The sequence below is a fragment of the Schistocerca cancellata genome, chromosome 6 (assembly GCF_023864275.1).
Source record: "Schistocerca cancellata isolate TAMUIC-IGC-003103 chromosome 6, iqSchCanc2.1, whole genome shotgun sequence".
Classification (NCBI taxonomy): domain Eukaryota; kingdom Metazoa; phylum Arthropoda; class Insecta; order Orthoptera; family Acrididae; genus Schistocerca; species Schistocerca cancellata.
The window spans coordinates 53,338,542-53,361,003 of NC_064631.1; positions in this window are offsets into that span (position 1 = coordinate 53,338,542).

Consider the following 22,462-nt stretch of genomic DNA (forward strand, 5'->3'; position numbering starts at 1 on the left):
ACGCCAGAACTTTGAACAAAATTGTAAAGAAGGAAATAGATAGACCTGAAAATCTGGACGAAACGCTCCAAAAATTTTATAACGTAAAATATTTAACCAGTCTGGATATGACCGCCGGGTATTGGCAAATCCCATTGAGTAAAGGATCCCGCAAATATACCGCTTTTCTATTCGCAGGGAAATGCTATCAGTATAAAGTAGTGCCATTTGGGCTTAGCACATCTGTGGCAGTATTTATTAGGGCACTGGACTTTGTGTTAGGGAGAGAACTGAGTTCCCAGCTAACCATTTATGTAGACGATTTACTGATTGCTACAGAAACATGGCAGGAGCATTGCGAGTTATTACAGAAAGTTTTTGTTGCTCTACAAGCAGGGGGCATGACACTTAAGTGGAAGAAATGTGAATTTGTGAAATCGGAAATAAAGTTTCTGGGGCACATTATTACTACAAACGGTATTGGCAAGGATCCGGAAAAGTTAAGTGCAATATCAGGATGCCCAGCTCCTAGAAATAGAAAACAGTTGAAAGCCTTTTTAGGTTTATGTGGGTTCTATAGAAAATTCGTCAAGGGGCAAGTTTTTAATAGTCCTCGTTTGAATAAACTACTTAAGAAAAATAGTGCTTTTGTATGGACTGAAGGGTGCGTGAGAGATTTTGAAAACTTAAAAAGGGAACTTTTGAATGACAATATTTTGCATCACCCCATACTGTCAAAACCCTTCCATATGAGTACTGACAGCAGTGCTTATGGAATTGGCATAGAAGTTTTCCAAGAAATCTGTGAGGGCAAAGAAATCGAACACCGGACTATCGCATTTGTCAGTAGAACCCTAACAAAATACGAGAGAAACTACACTATTTCGGAAAAGGAAGCTTTAGCCAATATATGGGGGCTAAAGAAATTCAGAAATTATCTGTGGGGCCATAAGCTCATTATACATACCGACCACAAAGCTTTAACTTTTCTTAAAGATTGCCATTTACTTAATGGTAGGCTAACTCGTTGGGCTTTGTACCTGCAACAATTTGATTACGATATTTGCTATGTTAAAGGTACAGAGAATTATGTGGCAGATGCCTTATCTCGATTGCCTAATGGTATGAGTGAAGTGCCCAATGAAAATGGGGGAGAGGGTACTTTTCAGATAAGGTATATGAAAGATGTTTCAGGAAAGAGGAAAATTGAGCAGATATGTAAAAATATGAGATACCATCAGAATGAGGATTCAACCTGGAAATCAGTGAAGGTAAATTTTGACAGTGTCCAGTATCCTCAAATTAAGAAATATTACAAAATTTATAAAGGCATTTTATATAGGAGGAAGAATTTAATTACTGAGGAGTGGAGGGTATGTTGGCCAAACCAGTTTGATACTGATGTCATACATTATTTTCATTTAGCATTAGGGCATAGTGGACCGAAGAAATGTTTGGATAAACTGAATAATGTTGTGGTGATTACTGGTAGTGTAAGTAAGAAGGTAAAGGAACGGATTAAGTCATGTGATGTCTGTCAAAAGGCCAAAGTGCCGAACAAAACTAGTAGGGGACCAATGCAAAGTACGTTGCCTGAAGACACCCTAGACTTATTATCGGTAGATTTATATGGTCCCCTCCCAAAGACTTCGGGAAATTTTGCATATGTTTTGGTGATTTTGGAAGTATTTTCTAAATTTGTGAAATTATACCCCTTGAAAAAAGCAACAGCAAAAGCTGTATTTAGTAGGATGGTCGAATACTTCATGACCATCGGGAAACCCAAGGCAGTACTATCTGACAATGGACCCCAATTCATATCCAAAATTTGGAAAGAAGGAATGGAGAAAAATGGTGTGGAGGTTAAATATATTGCAGCCTACCATCCTGCAAGCAACCCGGTTGAAAGGTACATGCGAGAAGTCAGGAGGTTGTGTAGAACATACTGCAGTCACAATCATAGAGCCTGGGGCAGATTCATATCGGATTTTGAGAATGTCATGAACACATTACATCATGAAACTACAGGATTTCCACCGGAAGAAATTTTGTTAGGCAGAAGTAGTAAAAGTTTGATTGAAGAGAAACTAGAGTTTCCACCTTGTACAAGTTTGGGATTGAATCAAAAGAAAGAATTGGTAATAAAAAGGGCAAAGCAAAAAGCTGAATCTAGATCTATAAGACACAATAAAAATCTAAAAGTTTCAAAATTTAAAATTGGAGATTATGTTCTTTTAAAAACCCACGAAAAGTCTAGTGAACTAAATCATGAAATTTCCAAATTTAAATATATTTATAATGGACCAAATATAATACAGAACATTCCACACGATAATGCTTACTACCTGATCTACTCAAAATCCAAAAGACCTTTAGGTGTAAGAAATATTGTCGACCTGAAACTGTATGTTCCTCAGAACGAGTAATTGTGCTGTATCTTATGCTGAACCCGAGTTATTCCAAATGTAACTAATCTTTGTAAATGTCTGTATACCATTGAAAGTGTGCTAATGTAGTTATGTGAGTTTCAGATTACCAATTGTACTGTAACTGTAAAATGTATGGAGGAAAGGACTGAAAAGAAAGGATAAATGCTATCAGCCAGATAAAAGATGGGACTGTCAAAAATGAAAATGGGCAGTGTATGAACCATAATATGAAGGACTGCCGAATACCAATGAGGGCAGATAAATAGTCGGTGGAAAATTGTAAGTGTGATCCAGGGGATGTGACAATATGAGTGAAAAGGACTGCCCAAATCCGCATAATAGGCAGCAAATATGTGTAGTTAATTTTCTGAATATTTTGTGTGTGTGTGTGTTTTGTTTAGTAAGTAAGGAAATGGACTGCTATTCAAAGCAAGCAGCGACAAATTATCTTATAGTGTATACAAAATATGCATTTGTTTTTGTAGTTGAATGTTTGGATTCCATAATCTGAAATTATTTCTTTGAGAAATTTAGAAAAAAAGGATTAAATTGCTATTTTAGTAATGTTGTGATGAGAAGTTGGACTGTGCAAAAGGCACTTAAGTAAATAACGAGAAATTGGTCTTGGTGTGTCGAGAAAGTATAAACCTATATACAGTGAGTAAAAGGAAATATGTAGTGTAAATCTTTTTGGACATTTACGTAAAGATTCAGAACCACTGTATAATTGTAAGATTTAGTGTTCCCATAAAATTTAGACTTAAGAAAATTTTCTGGAAACAGGGGCATGTGTAACGACAACTGTACATATAATAATTTTTTTTCTTTATGAATTTAGATAAATTAATGTAAGCAATGTCTTTTTCTTTTCGTATCGTTATGTTAAAGAAACTGTGAGCAACTTTTGAAATGAATATTATTATTATGTTAGATTTCAAGCACCGTGATAATCAAAGGGAAGTGTTTTAATGTTAAAACTATTGTAAGATGTGAAAATTGTAATTTATACACTTGGTCCATACGTAGGTAATGCATTAGGATATGTGTAGTAGAAAACCTGTGGTGAATACCCTACCTGTAGGGGAGAGGGAAAAGGTGGAAGTAGGCGAGTGCGGGAAAACGCACACTGGCGCGGTTCGGCACAACGGACTCAGTAAGATATAGTCGGAGTTGGGCATCGGTCAGAGGAACATGTACTGTACCGAGGAGGCTATCTAGGAAAAGTGGATTCCATTGAGCCTCGGATGGGCCGATTCCGACGACTACTTGGCATGGCTATATTCTTAGGCACAAAATTGGAAAGATTACGACGCTAAGAAGAAGGAAAGTGACGATGCAGTGAGAGCCTTAGCCGTACTTGTATGTGTGCTGTGCTGCCCGCTATCTCGCTGCCCGCCAACCGCCGCACCGACGTGCACAGGTCAAACATTTATTTCATCTTTAGAAGTGTATCTGCGTGGACCAGTGTCGAAACTGTTTCTAACTGTTCAATAATAACGTGACTTTTACCAGAATTGCCTTAGCCGTTACTCATCCTTATCACCGACCTAGACAGGGTCCTTACCACATATTGTGCAACCCGAGTATCCCGAACTGAAAGTTTAAAGATAGTATTAACGAGAATTATCAGCAGACAAAGCTATGCTATAAAGAAGTTTAAATTTCAGAGTGTTATTGCAAATGTTGATAACGAACAAAAGTATGTCTATATTGGAAGAGAGTTTTTTGAAGTGAGTTAGCAATGTTGTTTAATTAATGTGAGACAGAAATAATGACAATTAAATAATTCAGAAATAAGAGAAAAGAGCAGTTATCCATCGATTGATAATTTTGAGTGTTAAATTACCTTCAGGACTTAATAGTCTCAGTATAACGACCATAACAGTTTCAGGGCCCCCCCTTCTCTTGCCCATTCTTTCACATCTTGAAGTGTAATGATCAGATTTGAACAGCAAAGTTAAGTTCTATATTAAACCTAAGTGTATTAGTGTTTTTTCCAATTTTAATAGTGACATTGTATGTGTGCTTTCAAAATTGCTAATTCTAGGGTAATCTATGCCCGATTTCAGTCTGATCAATATACAAAATGCAGTTCGTAGTAATCATTGCTGTGTGGTGTTGTGTAATTTTAACTCGTCCAAATTAGTACAAAAGAAGAAAACCTTAGTTCAGTAGATTCTTTCTGGTTCCAAACTTTGCCATAAAAAGGTAACATTACTACGAGTTAGTATGCTTGTACATGCACCCACTTGTACAAGGAAAAACTCATTCAATGCCTAATTAGGCTGGCGACCGTATTGTTAATCATTGGTAATATCTACTGTGTGTACTTTTCGTCCATGCGAACGCGTAATTATACTTTGCATTTGCTTGACGCATCACTGTAGTTACTGAGTATAGGTCCGATCTTGCTTCCATTAGGTACACGCGGTCAAATTATGTACTAAAATACTTGTTTACAAGGTGAAGCCCGTGAACTTATTACAGTACAGGCTTTATAGAGCTAACGCACGTCCGACAGGGCGGTAGCGTTACAGTATGAGGTGACTAAAATGAGTTTCATACGTTTCGGCATTTATGTGACGGTCCCCTGTGTGGTTTGACCTCCATCCTACAAAATTTTCCCGAAGAGCGAGCCAATTGGGGAACGGCGCCTTACAAGGTGCATCATGTACATCATGCATTGAGATCTTCAGCCCACTTACTCGTCGTCGCATTGCAGTCCTGTCCATTCTCCATCTCCTGGGAGAGGACACCTTCCTAGTGCGTTTTACACCATGCTCTATGCAGTGACGATTTCTCCATCGACGATGACCATGGACTTCTATGCACCTGGTATCCAGCATGGTGGCCAGTATATTTTGGTGGGGCCGTCATGTACCCTGTTGGCTGTAGCCCCCTGGCCACACAGTGATCGCTCTGCTGATGCCTGCGCCGTTAACTCCTCACGTATGCCAAGGGGTAGAAGCCAATCCCCATGGGGCATCGGGACTCCCGGCAATGGCCATCCTGCCAGGTGGTCTTTGCTGCGGCTGAGTGGCGCCCGTGGGGAGGGCCCCTGGTCAGAGTGGCTGGTATCAGGGCGGATGACACATGATGAAGCGTAGTCCATCATCTCTTGTTGGTGGTGAAACAGCAGCAGTATCTAAGCGGAGCTCAATTCAACGTACAGAAGTGCGACCCCAAATCGTTCAACTCCCTGGCCACAACATGAGAGGAATTTCAGGCTAAGCACAGGAGCGAATCTTATTCGCCCTGATACCTTGTATGTTAGAGACCTGATGGGGAATCTTTCATGACGATGAAGCCTCAGTTTTTTGTTGAGCATTTAGAGGTAAATTTCGGGGAGGTGGAGGGCTTGTCCAAAATGAGATCTGGGTCAGTCTTGATCAAAACAGTATTCTCTGACCAGTCACGGGAGTTACTCGCTTGTGACAAGATGGGGGAAGTTTCTGTCACCATCACGCCCCATAAGAGCTTAAATATGGTCCAGGGTATCGTATTTCACAGAGACTTTCTTTTCCATTCCGACTATGAGCTGCGCGCCAGTTCAGAGCAGTGTGTCCACCGGGGTCTGAAGGATAAACAGGTAGCCACCGGTGCCTTCACCTTGGCCTTTGAGGATGGTACATTGCCGAGAAGGGCAAGGTGACGGTCTACCGCTGTGATGTAAAGCCCTATATCCCTCCCCCAACGCGGTACTTTAAGTGCTGGAAGTAGGGTCACATATCTTCATGCTGTACTTCCAGCATCACATGCCGAGATTGCGGACACCCATCACATCGCAATACTGCATGTGCCCCGCCTCCCTGCTGTGTCAGCTGTGGAGATCACCATTTGCCTTGTTCGGCTGACTGCAGGATTCTCCAGAAAGAAAGGAAAATCACAGCGTACAAGACTGTGGACAGACAGCCCTACACAGAATCTAAGAGGAAATTTTAACACCTGCATCCTGTGAGTATGACATCTTACGCCGCCACTACAACAGTTATGGCACCATCACTTCTCAGAGCTGGAAGACTATACCTGCCCTCTTGATGGTGAGGGGCATTTCCCTCCCTGTTGCTCCTGCACCATCTACTTCGGGAGCAACACCCCCCAACCATCGGGGACATCCATCCCCACTTCTAAGCCAGCTCTCTCTCGCTAGGAAGGGGCCTCTTGGGTCACTCCCTTCCCAGGTTTCTTCTAGTGGGAAAACGACACGTGCCAGTGGCTGAAGAGCCCAAAAACAGCGGGTCGTACAGATTCACGCTCATCCTCAGTCCCAGAGACTGAGCCAGTGGAGTCCTCCCAGCCAGGGAAACCCAAGGAGCAGTGACATAAATCCAAAAAGAAAACCCCTAAGACCAAGGAAATTGCGTTGGCACCTACACCACCGCTACCTACAAGCTCTATGGCTGAGGATGGGGTTCAGATTTTGGGGTCTGCTGAGGACCTAGATCTTACCAGACCCTCAGACACAATGGATATAGACTCCTCAGGCCATAAATCGGTGGCATGAATTTTCCATGCCTTCCCAGCCTCACGATGTCATCCGTCAGTGCAATTGCGGCGGATTTTTCCACCGCCTGGCTGAGCTCCAGCAACTGTTAAGCTTTACACCTACTGTCTTCATTGCCCTCCAAGAAACATGGTTCCCAGCAATGCGCACCCCTGCACTCTGCCACTATAAGGGATATTACAGGAACCGTAGTGACTATAATAGAGTGTCAGGTGGAGTTGGCGTTCATGTCCCAAACTTGGTCTGTAATGACACTGTGCTCCTTCAAACCCCTCTTGAAGCTGTGGCTGTCAGAATAAGGACGACGCAGGAAATAACTGTCAACAATGTATATCTTCCTAAATATATTATATGCACTAACTGATCAACTCCCTAAACCTTTCCTACATGTGGGAGATTTTAATGCCCCTAACCCCTTGTGGGGTGGTACCATGCTTACTGGCCAAGGCAGAGATGTCGAAACTTTACTGACGCAATTCGACCCCTGCCCCTTAAATACTGGGGCCGCCAAACATTTCAGTGTGGCTCATGGTAGTTACTCGGCCATTGATTTATCAATTTGCAGCCCAGGACTTCTCCCATCCATCCACTGGAGAGCACATGACAACCTGTGTTCTGGTGACCACTTCTCCATCTTCGTGTCACTGCCCCAGCGGCAGGCACACGGACGCTTGCCAAGATGGGCTTTGAACGAGGCGTACTGGGGAACACCTGTGCCGTCACCGCTGAATTTCCACACGGTAACATCGATGTGATGGTTGAGCAGGTGACTGGCACAATTGTTTCTGCGGCAAAAAACGCGATCCCTCGCTCTTTAGGGTGCCTGAGGCGTAAGGCAGACCCTTGGTAGTCGCCGGAAGTCACTGAAACAATTGGGGAGCCTCGGCGAGCTCTACAGTGGCATAAGCGACACCCTTCCCTGGAGCATCTCATAACCTTTAAACTGCTCTGTGCCCATGTTCGCTACCTTATCAAACAACGGAGGAAAGAGTGTTGTGAGGGATACGTGTCCCACCATTTGGGTGCCAATCGTCACCTTCCGAATCTGGCCAAAGATCAAACGTCTTTTCGGGTACCAGGCGCCAACAGCTGTCCCCAGTGTTCCCATAAATGGCGAGTTATGTACCGATGCAATCGCGATTGCCGAGCACTTTGCTCGAGACTCTGCATCGGAGAATTACCCCCCCCCCCAGCCTTTCGCACACTCAAACAGCGGCTGGAGGAGAACGTCCTCTCATTCACTACACGCTGCAGTGAATCCTATAACGCCCAATTTACAGAGTGGAAGCTCCTCAGTGCCCTTGCGCATTGCCCCGACACAGCTCCTGGGCCTGATCGCATCCACAGCCAGATGATTAAACAACTCTCATCTGACTACAAGCGACACATTCTCATCATGTTCTACTGTATCTGGTGCGATGACGTCCTTCCATCGCAATGCTGGGAGAGCAACATCATTCCGGTGCTAAAACCCGGTAAAAACCTGCTTGATTTGGATAGCTGTCGGCCCAATAGCCTCACCAATGTTCTTTGTAAGCTGCTGGAAAGTATGGTATGTCGGTTTTGGGTTGTGTGCTGGAGTGACGTGGCTTGCTGGCTCCATGTCAGGGTGGCTTCCGCCAGGATCGCTCTACCACTGATAATCTTGTGTCCATCAAGTCTGCCATCCAAACAGCCTTTTCTAGATGGCAACATCTGATTGCTGTCTTTTTTGACTTGGCGACGTAATATCCATGCCACATTGTATGAGTGTGGTCTCCAGGGACCACCCCTGATTTTTATCCAAAACTTCCTGTCGCTCTGTACCTTCCGTGTCCAAGTTGGTGACTCCCATAGTTCCATCCATATCCGGTAGAATGGAGTCCCGCTGGGCTCTGTATTTTTAGTGGACACTAACGGTCTAGCAGCAGATGTTGGTTCTTCCGTCTCACCTTCTCTGTAAGCAAACGACTTCTGCATTTCGCACTGCTGCTCCAGTACTATTGTTCCTCAGCGACGCCTCCAGGGAGCCATCCACGAGGCGCAGTCGTGGGTTCTAGCCCAAGGCTTACAGTTTTCAGCCGCAAAGTTGTGAGTCATTCACTTCCGTCGGGGTCGTACCGTTCATGCGGAACCCACACTTTATCTTAATAATGTTCCACTCAATGTAGTGGAGACACATCAATTCCTTAGACTGGTTTTTGACGCTCGATTGACTTGGCTCCTTCATCTTCGTCAGCTTGAGCGGAAGTGCTGGCAGCACCTCAATGCCCTCCATTGCTTGAGCAACACCAATTGAGGTGCAGATCGCTGTACGCTGCTGCAGCTCTACAGAGCCTTTGTCCAATCCCGAACTGACTTACGGGAGTGTGGTTTATGGTTCGGCACAGCCTTCAGCATTGCATTTACTCGACCCTGTGCGCCACTGTGGGGTTCGATTAGCGACAGGAGCTTTTATGCAGTCCGTTGACCAGCGTACTGGCTGGTGTCCATCCACTGCAGATCAGACGTGCGCAACTGCTCGCCAGTTATGCAGCACACATTCATAGGTTCACCAGAGCATCCGAATTACCGTCTGCTTTCCCTGCCCGCGGCAGTCCATCTGCCGCATCGGCGGCCCAGATCGGGCTAACGATTGCAGTTCGCGTGCGGTCCCTTGTCTCCGAACTGGAGTCCTTCCCTTTACCACCTCTACTTGCGGTCCGTTCACGTACGTCTCCATGGTGTACGCCTCGGCCGCAGATTCCACTGGACCTTTTGCATGGCCCTAAGGACTCCGTTAACCCCGCCACTCTCAGCTCTCACTTCCTCTCGATTCTTGACGCGTTTCGGGGCTCTGAATTGATTATACTGATGGCTCAATGGCTGATGGTCACGTAGGCTTTGCATATGTTCATAGAGGACATGGTGAGCAGCAGTCCTTGCCAGTTGGCTGCAGTGTTTTCAATGCAGAGCTGGCGGACATATCTCGTGCTCTTGAGTACATCCGCTCATGCCCTGGCGAGTCATTTCTCTCGTGTACTGACTCATTGAGCTGCCTACAAGCTATCGACCAGTGCTACCCTCGCCACCCTCTGGTAGCGTCCATTCAGGAGTCTATCTATGCCCTGGAACAGTCCCGCCATTCTGTGATGTTTGTATAGACCCCACGACACGTCAGAATCACCGGCAACGAACTTGCTGACAGGCTGCCCAAACAGGCGACGCGGAAACCGCTTCTGTAGACAGGCATCTCCGAAGCTGACCTGAGCTCTTTCTTACACCGCAGGGTTTTCCGACTTTGGGATGCGGAATGCATTACAGCACGCACAACAAACTGCGTGTCATTAAGGAGACTATGAATGTGTGGAAGTCTTCCATGCTGGCCTCTCTCAGGGAATCAGTTGTCCTCTGCCGGCTCCGCATTTGACAAACGTGGCTAACACATGGTTACCTACTCCATCTCGAGGGCCGACCTCGGTGTCGCTGTGGCTCCCAAATGGCAGTCGTCCACCTCTTGCTGGACTGCCCACTTTTAGCAGCTCTGTGGCAGACTTTTAACTTTCCCAGCGCCTTACCTTCGGTGTAGGGCGACAATGCCTCCACACAAGCTTTAGTTTTACGTTATACCCGTGAGAGTGGGCTTTATACTTCTATGTAGGTTTTAGCGCATGTCCTTTGTCCCTCCGTGTCTTCCACCCTAGTGCTTTTAGGGTGGAGGTTTTAATGTGTTGCAGAGTGGCTGGCTTTCTTTTTTTATTCTCGTGGTTGGCCAGCCACTTTAATTTGCTTTCATGTTTTACTTCCTTCTGTTTCTAGCGTCTCTCTCTTGTTTTCTTGTCCTGTTTTGTTCCCTCTAGTATTCGTTGCCTTCCCTTCGTTCTTGTGGCTTTTCCTTTCTTTCCATTTTGTGTATATGTTTCGTCCGTTTTATTCTCCCCCTTGTGGCATTGTTTTATTAGGAACAAGGGACCGATGAGCTCGTAGTTTGGTACCTTCTCTTTCTCTCTTTAAATCAACCAACCAACCAAAGATTACGAAAAGCATCGGTCATGCAAAATCAAAATCACGATTTTCTCAAATGACGTCTATAAAGCCACGGAGGAATGTAAGTGGATGGATGCAGCGTTTCTTGACCACAGAAAAGCGGGTGACGCAGCATATTTACGTTTATAGAAGGAAGTACGATTGTATGAGGGTATCAAGCAAAGATTGCGACCTTGAATGAGGAATTCTTGGTACGATGGAAAATCATAGACAGAAACAGTAGCTTCAGGTGTGCTCCAGCAAAGTGTTGGGATCCATACTGTTAGAGGCGAGTATTAGACACTGCAGAAAATATTAATATTAGTCACACTTCACATAGGTGATGCTGTCACCTGTACTCAATTGTTATCTGCTAGAAGCTCCACAATACTCATTTACATCTTGGTAGATTGGCAACTTGCCTTAAATGCTCTGAAACGTGAGACTTTGCACCTTCAGAACGCAGTGACTTCAATATAGGGAAAAGTCAAATGAAAATTAGACAGATGGTAAAAAGCAAGTAAACAGATTATTATTTCAACAGTAATCGCCCTAACTGTTTATACATTTATCCACTGTGAGACAAACGGCAAACGTGTTCATACAGAAACATTTGCAGTTGTCTAAGGAGCCATTATTGTACCCAGGCATGCTGTTTCCATGTCCAGAGAAAATTGACGGCGACATACGTATTTAGTTTGGGCTCCAGAAACACGGAAATGGCAGTAAAGAGATCGGGACTGTATTGAAGGAAGTGTACGGACTTCCCACAAAAACTTCTGCAGCGTTTTTGAAACAAACTTGCCAAATTATGGGCCCATCATATTAAGTTATGGTGATTAATTTGAAGCAATAAACAGTTACCTTACTTTTTTCTTATGTCTCGTTTTAATTTGACTGCCCCCAATGAGTGACAGTCAACGCATACCTAGCTCTAAGGATTTTCAGGAATATGAAATGCAAAGTTTACATAGTCTGTATCGGTAAGGCAGATGGGAAAATTCAGTTCATTATTAGGCCAGTGAGAAAACGCTACCAATGTAAAAAGGTAAGTGCTTACAAAACACCCATGCGACCTGTTGAAGAATGATCCTCAAGAGTCTGTGACACATGCAAACAAGGGTTATTGACTGCATGAAAAAAATGGGAAGGGACTGGCAGATACTTAAAGATGTTAACTATCTCGTAAATGTAGACTTGAAAAACTTTCAAAAACAGTATTCAGGAAGCTAGGAATATACTAATGTACCATAGCACCTCATAGGACTCCCGAGGGGGCTCCCCACTGTTTGGCCAAGAGTACTCTCCAGTACATGCATTGTTATCACAGGACTCCAGCCTTTGCAGCATTGCTTCTTTTTTCTCTGCTGCAAACCCACATTTTGAATACCTCTTATCTCCCCTGGCTTTCTCGGATTACCCATTTGGTGCAGACTCTGCTTGGAATTAGTTCACGATTTTGGTCTTGATTTCTAGCTTCACCCCTAGCCTATCTTCACCTTCCATTAACGTTATATGTTCCTCATTATTGGGTTTGATCTGACATGTTTCCCCACAGAAGTGCGTGTCGTGCAGGGAAGGTCGCTCACTGTGGTATATGGTAGACCTTGGCACCCTTCCTTCCTGTTGCAGTACGCCCAAAACCCAGCACTGTACCCATTTCGTTTTCTCAGGGGCCTAGGGGCTTGTGGTGGTCGTCAAGTGACACCACGATGGTAGCCCCCTGACCTCAAAGGGATAGCACTGTTGGTGTCTATGCTGCTAACAACCCACGTATGCTGCGGAGTACATGCCCATCATGACTAGGGGATGGGGACTCGCACTATGGATTACTGACCAGGTAGCTGTTGCTATGGCTGGGTGGCGCCTAAAATGAGAGCCCCATTTGGAGTTGGCGCCACCATGACAAATAGATTGCACATGAAGCAACTTAAAATTTCTCCCACTGGTGGTCACACAGCCCCAACAGTCTCTTCAAATGGAAAAGTCTCGTACAATATAAAAAGTAAGATCCCAATGCGTTCCCTTCCTTGACTGTGCCATGGGAGAAATGCAGGACTAGAGAAGGAACAAAATTCTCCCCTAAATATCTGGTGTGTATTGGGGGAAACTTTGAATATGGGGAAGTTGCAGCCATCTGTAAGATGAAAAGCGGTACCCTCCTCATTAAAATGTCATCTCCTGTCTGATCACAGGCGCTGGTCCTTTGTGAAATTTGGGTGACATTCCCATGACTGTCACCTCCATAAATGTCTCAACATGGTCCAGAACATCAGCTTTCGTGACGATCTTCTTGTGAAATCTAATGATGAGATGGGGGCCAACTTAGATCGATGGGGTGTGCTCATTGTTGCATCCATAGGGGACCACGGGAAAACAGAGTTGTTACCAGGGCCTTCATCTTGGCTTTGGAGGGTAATACGTTGCCTGTCAAGGTCCAGGTTATGGTCTACCAGTGAGGAGTCAAACCCAATGTTCATCCTTCTGTGAGATGCTTCAGGTGTACTAAGTTTGGACATATGTCTTCCTGTTGCACTGCTACGCATAGCTGTAGGGATTGTGGGTGTCTGCTGCATATGAACGTTCTTTCCATCTCTGTAATTTGCAGCGAGCTCAAGTGTCCCTGTTCACCAGATTACTCGATTTTTACCGGCAGCCGTGGCCGAGTGGTTCTAGGTGCTTCAGTCTGGAACCATGTGGCTGCTACAGTCGCAGGTTCGAATCCTGCCTTGTGCATGGATGTGTATGCTGTCCTTACGTTGGTTAGATTTATGTAGTTCTAAGTCTAGGGGACTGATGACATCACATGTTAAGGCCCATAGTGGTTAGAGCCTTTTGAATCCTCAATTTTTATGCATTAAAACAATGTACAAAACACTGAACAAGATAAAGAAGCCAGAAAAAAGTATGGGAGTCTCAATTCCAGTCAAATGCCAGTCTTACACTACAGCTACAACATCGTCTCTGTCGACGGTGGCTTCTTCTGTTGCGCCTCTTGCAGTGGGCCATCAGTCATCCACTGATACCTGCCTAGCATGCTGCAGCTGCATCACCATCGATGTCCCAAGTGCCTGTGATTCCTCACTCTGTGCCACAAACGGTGGGCCATCTGGGCCACCAGAATACATCTGCCCCCTTGGTGGTAGGGGGCAAATCTTCCTACTTTGATCCCAAGCCACCTACTTTGCGAGCAAGCCCACCACCCCCCCCCCCCCCAAAAAAAACGCAGGGGACATCGGTCCCCTCCCCTGCCAGAGAAGCAACATCCTCCTCCATGAGTCAGAGATCCTCTTCAACGGTGTCACCACGTGATAGCCTCACACAGGTGACCACAATTTCGCTGATGTCTTAGCTACTTTGACTGCTGGAAGTAGTTTGACAGACATTCACCCTTTGAATATCTCGTCTACCTCTGCCTCAGTTATATCTTCCCATACTGCCCCTCTTCCTTCCTCACCCTGTCCATTCCCCTCAAGGAACTGCTCCTCCTCCTCGGCCAGAGAGGAAGTCCTATTCTCCGGCTCCTATAAGGGACAGGGCTCCTTCTCAGGACACCTTTCCCTTGTGTTCTCAATATAGGAAGGCTGCTACCTCAGATCAGACAAGGGATCCGCACTCTGAGGGCCCCAAAGCCACTCACACTCCATCTAAACCAGACATCACTGCCAATTATTCCCTTACTGATGCCATCTCCTATCTCTCTCTTTGAGTGGGAGGAGGAGGAGGAGGAGGAGGAGGAGGAGGAGTAGTGCAAGTCCAAGGACGAGGCTCACACCAAATCATCCCCAATTTTTAAGGATGCCACACCATCCTTTCAATAACGGCCACTGACTGGTGACATAACCCCCACATCTTCTTTATGTCTAACCTGAACTCCTGCCACATATCACCCAGTGGAATAGCAATGGATATTACCGTCACCTACCGGAAATACGACGACTTTGTTTCCTGTTGTTCTGCATTCTTCGAAAATTGTTCAAATGGCTCTGAGCACTATGGGACTTAACATCTGAGGTAATCAGTCCCCTAGAACTTAGAACTACTTAAACCTAACTAACCTAAGGACATCACACACATCCATGCCCAAGGCAGGATTCGAACCTGCGACAGTAACAGTCGAGCGGTTCCAGACTGAATGTTCTGCGTTCTGTTCACTTCTCAAGAAACACACTCCCATGATGACCACTTTCCAATGTTTCATGGTTCTCTGGCACTCTGTCAGAACTGTGATGGCCCCATTTTAGCATCTGGCGGGGTCTGCATTTTGGTTCGCTCTGATGTCATTATTGGGTAGGTCCCTTCTTACACACCTGGAAGTAATATTACAAACGACCCCAGAAATGACAATTGGCAATGCCTACCTCCCTGCAGGTAGGCCACTTTCTTGTGTTGAACTGCATACCTTAATACAGCAACTCCCCCCCCCCCCCATATATCCTTAGCGACCTCAGAGCCCACCACCCCCTGTCAGGGACTGCCATATGTATGGGGAGGTGTCTTCTAACTGACCAACGTACTACAGACTTTGATGTGTGTCTCTTCAATGATGACGATTACCCTACTCACATCCGTGCTGCTCATGGCACCTTCTCTGCTACTGATCACACGATCTCCTCCCCTGGTCTTGTGGCTTCACTACATTGGTCACCCCATGAAGATCATTGTGACAGTGAGCAATTTCCGGTGACTTTATCGTTCCCCTGCCCACCAGGCAGATTAAGTTCCAAGCTAGGCCTTCTACAGAATCAATTGGCCTTTATATATCTGCTGTGCACTTAGACACCTTTCTCTCTGATTGCATTGCTGCGATCCATCTAGACGTCTCTGCCACTGTTCTTCACGCCACTGGCACTGCTATACTCCTCTACACAGGTCCCCCTCTTCGTCGATGGGTACCGTGATGGACCAAGTACGTAGCAGTCGCTATCCAGGACCACCGACAGGTGCTGAAACTATTTAAACGACACCCTTCACAGACAAATCTTATCACTCTTAAACGACATTCAACTACCCAGGGCCCCCCAGGGGGTCCACAACTCTTTTGTGGATACGTGCGTAGCGAGCACGGGACCCCGAGCTAATGTGGCCTTCCTTCCTTTCCGGGCTGCATACCTTCCCCTTCCGCATCCTTCCCCATCCCTATCTTCGCCCCTCCTCCCCTCACCTCTGGCTCTTTCCTTCCCTTTCTCCCCATCTGGGAGTATGGTTTGTGCCTACGTCCGGAGACGGACGCTCGTAAATGTACTGCATTCTTCGCCTTCCTTGCCTTTATGTCTTCTTCCTTCCTTTGTCCTTCTCTTTTCCTTACCTCTTCTCTTTCCCTTTTCTCCGCTGCGGCGTTTGAGACCTCTCTTCTTTCCTTTCCCTTGATCTTTCTTCCTCCCTGTGCGTGTCTGAAGGCCGACCCACGCCTTTTGTGCGTAGCCGGTGACGGGGTAACGCGTAATTCCCCGCCCCGGGTAGACAGGTAGGACATGTACGTACCCCCTGGTAACGGCCAGGCCCAGGGAGGGGTGATTACCCGAGCTGATACCTTCCGAAAGTGCCGATTGGTCCCTCCGTCCGTTTGTCGGGAGGTGTGACCTGAGGTGTGAACAATCACCTAAGGCGGGAGTGCCCTCAGAGAGGGCCCCCACAAGGGAGGAGCGCGCCATCGGAGACGCCGGTAATCATGGGGGATTCTTCCTCAATGGTTTCCTCACCTTCCACTATGTCTGCTCACAAACGTAAGTATACTGAGTCTCAGCCACAGACGATTCTTCCATCGTTGCCACAGTTCCTTGTTGTTTCTCGGTCTGATGAAGGTCACGACTTCTCCACGGTCAACCCTTTCATTATTCAGAAAGGTGTCGACGCAATTGCAGGTCCTGTAAAGTCTTGTTCCAGATTACGGAATGGCACCCTGTTGTTAGAAACACACAGTGCCCTCCAGGCACAAAAATTGCTGCGTTCTTCTCTGCTCCACACCTTCCCTGTCCAGGTGGAACCGCACCGTACCTTAAATTCGTCGCGTGGAGTCGTTTATACACGCTCCCTCGATGGATTGTCTGACGAAGAAATTCAGCACTATCTGTCTGACCAGGGCGTCACGGCAGTTCATAGAGTTATGAAACGGGTTGACACAACCATCATTCCAACCCGCACTGTCTTCTTGACATTTGATAAAGTTCAACTCCCATCGAAAATCAAAGCAGGCTATGAGATAATTTCCGTTCGCCCTTACGTCCCAAACCCTACGCGTTGCTATCGATGTCAGCGGTTCAATCACACCAGCCAGTCCTGTTCCAATCCGGCCAAATGTGTTACGTGTGGCAAGGAGGCCCATGAGGGTGCTTGTCCACCTCCATCCCCTCGCTGCATAAACTGTATGGGTGACCACCCTGCTTCCTCTCGAGATTGCCCCGTTTTTAAGGACGAAAAGCTCATCCAGGAAATAAGAGTGAAGGAAAAGGTGTCGACCTTTGCTGCTCGAAAATTATTCGCCAGTCGCAAGCCCACCGTGCCTCAGACAGGAAAATACAGCACTGTCCTTGCTTCGCCTCGGCCAACAAAGGAGGCGGCCACGCAGACTTGCGACCTCACCTTTAGTGCCACGGTCGTCAGATCGGCCAGCGCAAAGATCGCTCGTTCAACCTCACCACTTTCGCCTGCCCACTCTATGGCTCACCCTTCGTCGGGTTCTGCTAAATCTCGAGCCCAAAAGTCGGACGCCAAGTCTTCGAAAAAAGAGCATACTCGTGAAGAGTTTTTACGTACCGCAACTTCCCAACCATCGGTTCCTCCTTCATCTAAACACCATTCTTCCAAGAAGGCTACAAAGAAACCCAGTTCCTCTCCTTCTCCGCCAAGGCGTGTCCCATCTACAGCACCACCTGGCGGAAATCGCCCTCGGCCGTCTTCTGTGTCGCCGAGGCGCACTGCTGGTGGCCGGTCAACCGGCCGATCGCTGGTGGCAGGAGCTGCTCCTGACCAACCTATGGATCAGGATCTTCTGCCTTCGGCTGACTGCCATTCCATGCTGTCGGTCGCTAGCTCCGAGCAGTCTTTGACTTGACAGCAACTTTGGTCACATTCCTCCATTTTCTGTTCACCCCATGTCCATTATCCACTGGAATATCCGCGGCATTCGAGCCAATAGGGATGAATTGTCGATCCTCTTACGATCCTACTCGCCGGTCATCTTCTGTCTTCAGGAAACAAAGCTGCGTCCCCATGACCGCTTTGTTCTCCCTCATTTTCAGTCCGTCCAATATGATCTCCCCTCTGTTGAAGGCTCTCCAGCCCATGGAGGACTCATGATTCTTCTCCGTGATACTCTCCATTATCACCCAATCCCCTTAAACACTTCCTTCCAAGCTGTCGCCGTCCGTCTTTCACTTTCCGGATACACGTTCTCCCTTTGTACTGTATACATTCCATTGTCCACACCACTGGCACGAGCTGATCTCCTTCATCTTCTTGGTCAGCTTCCACCCCCCTATTTGCTGGTTGGGGACTTCAATGCCCACCACCCGCTTTGGGGATCTCCACATCCTTGTCCACGTGGCTCCATATTGCTAGACGTCTTCCACCAAGCGGATCTAGTTTGTCTCAACACTGGGGTTCCCCCATTTTTGTCTGCCTCCACGACAACTTTATCTCATTTGGACCTTGCGGTCGGTACTGTTCCGCTAGCTCGGCGCTTCGAATGGTTCGCCCTTGATGATACACACTCGAGTGACCACTTTCCATGTGTCCTTAGACTGCAGCCTCAACTGCCATATATGCGCCCGCGACGCTGGAAGTTTGCCCAAGCCGACTGGACACTTTTTTCGTCTCTCGCGACATTCGATGACCGTCGCTTTCCCAGCGTCGACGATGAGGTCACACACATTACCGACGTTATTCTTACAGCTGCGGAACGTTCAATACCACGCACCTCCGAATTGCCCCGGCGCCCCCCAGTTCCTTGGTGGAACGAGGCATGCCGTGACGCAATACGTGAGCGGCGACGTGCTCTTCGCATTTTCCGTCACCATCCTACTTTGGCCAACTGTATCCGCTATAAGCAGCTCCGTGCGCGATGCCGTCGCGTCATCCGCGATAGCAAGAAGGCAAGCTGGAAATTCTTTATTAGCTCATTTAACACCTTCACTCCCTCCTCGGAAGTTTGGAGTCGGCTTCGACGGTTCTCAGGCGCGCCTAGTTTCTCCCCGGTCTCTGGGCTCACTGTCGCGCATGATACCTTAGTGGACCCCGTCGCAATTTCTAACTCGTTGGGTCAGCACTTTGCTGAGATTTCGAGCTCCTCAAATTACCCGCCAGCGTTTCTCCCGAAGAAACGTGCAGCGGAAGTGCGACCTCTTGTTTTCTCCTCTCAAAATCACGAAAGCTACAATACTGTTTTCTCCATGCGGGAACTCCAACATGCCCTCTCATCTTCTCGCTCCTCCGCCCCAGGACCGGATGGTATCCATGTCCAAATGTTGCTGCATTTATCAACCTCTAGTCTGCGTTACCTCCTTCGCCTTTATAATCGAATTTGGACCGACAGTACCTTTCCCAAACGGTGGCGGGAAGCTATTGTCGTTCCCGTTCCGAAACCTGGAAAGGACAAACATCTCCCCTCTAGCTATCGCCCCATTTCTCTCACGAGTAGTGTCTGTAAGGTTTTGGAGCGTATGGTGAATTACCGTTTAGCTTGGTGGCTGGAATCCCGCAGTCTTTTAACACCAGCCCAATGCGGATTCCGAAAGCATCGTTCTGCAGTTGACCATCTTGTTGCTCTCTCCACTTATATGATGAACAATTTTCTCCGGAAACGCCAAACGGTAGCAATATTTTTTGATCTGGAGAGAGCATACGATACCTGTTGGAGGACAGGCATCCTTCGCACACTATTCTCTTGGGGCTTTCGAGGCCGGCTGCCCCTTTTTCTTCGCGAATTTATGGCAGAGTGCACTTTTAGGGTGCGGGTGAACACTACTCTCTCCCGTACTTTCTCCCAAGAAAACGGGGTACCCCAGGGATCCGTGCTGAGTGTTGTACTGTTTGCCATCGCCATAAATCCAATTATGGATTGTCTCCTTCCTGATGTCTCGGGCTCCCTCTTTGTGGACGATTTTGCGATCTACTACAGCTCTCAACGGACCAGCCTTCTTGAACGACGTCTTCAAGGATGTCTTGATCGCCTCCACTCGTGGAGCATCGAAACCGGCTTCCGTTTCTCACCCAGTAAGACCGTTTGTGTCAATTTTTGGCGACGAAAGGAGTTTCTTCCGCCCTCCTTACATCTAGGTCCTGCCAACCTTCCGTTTTCAGACGTCGCTAAATTCTTGGGTCTTATGTTTGACAGAAAACTGTGCTGGTCCTCCCACGTTTCCTATCTTTCGGCTCGCTGTCTGCGATCGCTTAACACCGTCCGTGTCCTGAATGGTACCTCCTGGGGAGCGGACCGAGTGGTCTTTCTCCGCCTCTATCGCGCCTTAGTGCGCTCAAAATTGGATTACGGAAGCATAGTCTACTCCTCTGCTCGGCCGTCTATTCTTCGGCGTCTCGACTCTATCCACCACCGTGGATTACGTTTAGTGTCTGGAGCTTTTTACACTAGCCCTGTGGAAAGCCTTTATGCTGAGACTGCTGAACCTCCGCTGTCCAATCGGCGAGCAGTCCTCCTGAGTCGTTATGCTAGCCATCTGTCTTCCATGCCTGCTAATCCAGCCCATGACCTTTTTTTCGACGCCTCCTTTGATGTAGGGTATGCAGGCCGCTCCTCCTCCCTACTACCCCCGGGAGTCCGCTTCCGTCAATTTCTCCATTCTCTTTCCTGCCGCTTTCCGAAAACCTTCTTGACAACTTGGGGTACAGCACCGCCTTGGCTCCGTCCCCGGATCTGCCTGCTCCGTGACCTTTGTCAATTTCCCAAGGATGGTAGCCCTACACTTGTTTATCGTCGGGCATTTGCTGCTCTATGTGCACAAATGACGGACGCCACATTTATTTACACCGACGGCTCGAAAACATCATTAGGTGTAGGGAGTGCCTATATTGTTGGCGACACCCCAAATCGCTTTCGACTTCCCGACCAGTGTTCGGTTTATACTGTGGAGCTTTACGCTGTTCTCCAGGCTGTCCACTACATCCGCCGCCATCAGCGGATCCAGTACGTTATCTGCTCCGATTCTCTCAGCTCTCTCCTCAGTCTCCAAGCTCTTTACCCTGTGCACCCTCTGGTCCACCGGATTCAGGACTGTCTGCGCTTGCTCCACCTGGGGGGCGTCTCGGTGGCGTTCCTCTGGCTCCCGGGACACGCTGGTATCTGTGGGAATGAGGCGGCCGATATGGCGGCCAAGGCTGCAGTCTCTCTTCCTCGGCCAGCTATTCAGTCGCTTCCCTTCACCGATCTACGGAGCGGTTTATGTCGCAAAGTTGCTCATTTATGGCATGCGCATTGGTCAACACTTCCCCGTAATAAATTGCGGGAAGTGAAAGCCCTTCCTTGCGCTTGGACCTCTTCCTCCCGAACGCGTCGTCGGGAGGAGGTAATTTTAGCTAGACTCCGGATAGGGCACTGTCTTTTTAGCCATAGACATCTTTTAAGCGGTGATCCTCCTCCACTCTGTCCCCACTGCTCTCAGCCGTGGACGGTCAGACACCTTTTAATTGAATGCCCCTATTTTAATCCGTTACGCTCCCGTCTACAGCTATCGCCTGATCTATCGTCGATTTTAGCAGATGACACGCGCTCAGCCGACCGCGTTCTCCAGTTTATTAGTGACAGTGAAATGACGTCAGTCATTTGAAGTTTTTTTTGGGGGACAACCACCCCCTGTCTGTAGTGGATTTTTAAGCATTCTTTCTACTTTTAGTTTCTCCAATTTTATGAGTTTGTTCCCATTGCTGCTGGTTTTCAATTTCGGTTTTTTACTGTCTTAAGTCACGGGCTGGGCGCTAATGACCATAGAAGTTTTGCGCCCTAAAACCACAAAAAAAAACTACCCAGGGTCTTATCCTACAGGATACTTTGAGTAGTGATCCACTGGTCCTTGCAGAGCACATTGCGATAGCATCAGTCCTCTTTCTGTCTGGCTACCTTTTCTTGGCAGAAACGATGAGCTGAGGAAACTCCCCTCTGTTTCGACCCCCACGACGCTGGAGGCTATGAGGAACTCCACACTGAGTGAGAGTTCTTGCAGGCTCTTACCTCTTCATATGACACGATACCAGGCCTGGGTCCCATCCACAACCAGATGATTCAACACTTGGACGTTATCTAGAGGCAAGATCTACTTTGAGCTTTCAACTGTATTTGACTTAAAGGTGCGTTCTCATCACAGTTACGACACAGCTATTGTCCTTAAGCCCTGGAGGAACCCAACATCTCTCGGCAGCTACTGACCAATTAGCTTCTTAACGAATGTACTTTGTAAACTGCTTGAGAAGATGTTTAGCTTCTGATTATGTCGAGTACTCGAATCTTGGGGGCCTTTCGTCCCTGTATTGGTGCGGTTTCTGGGAAGGACGACCTATAACTGATCATTTACTTAGATTGGAAACAACAATCTGAGAGGCTTTCACTAACTGACGA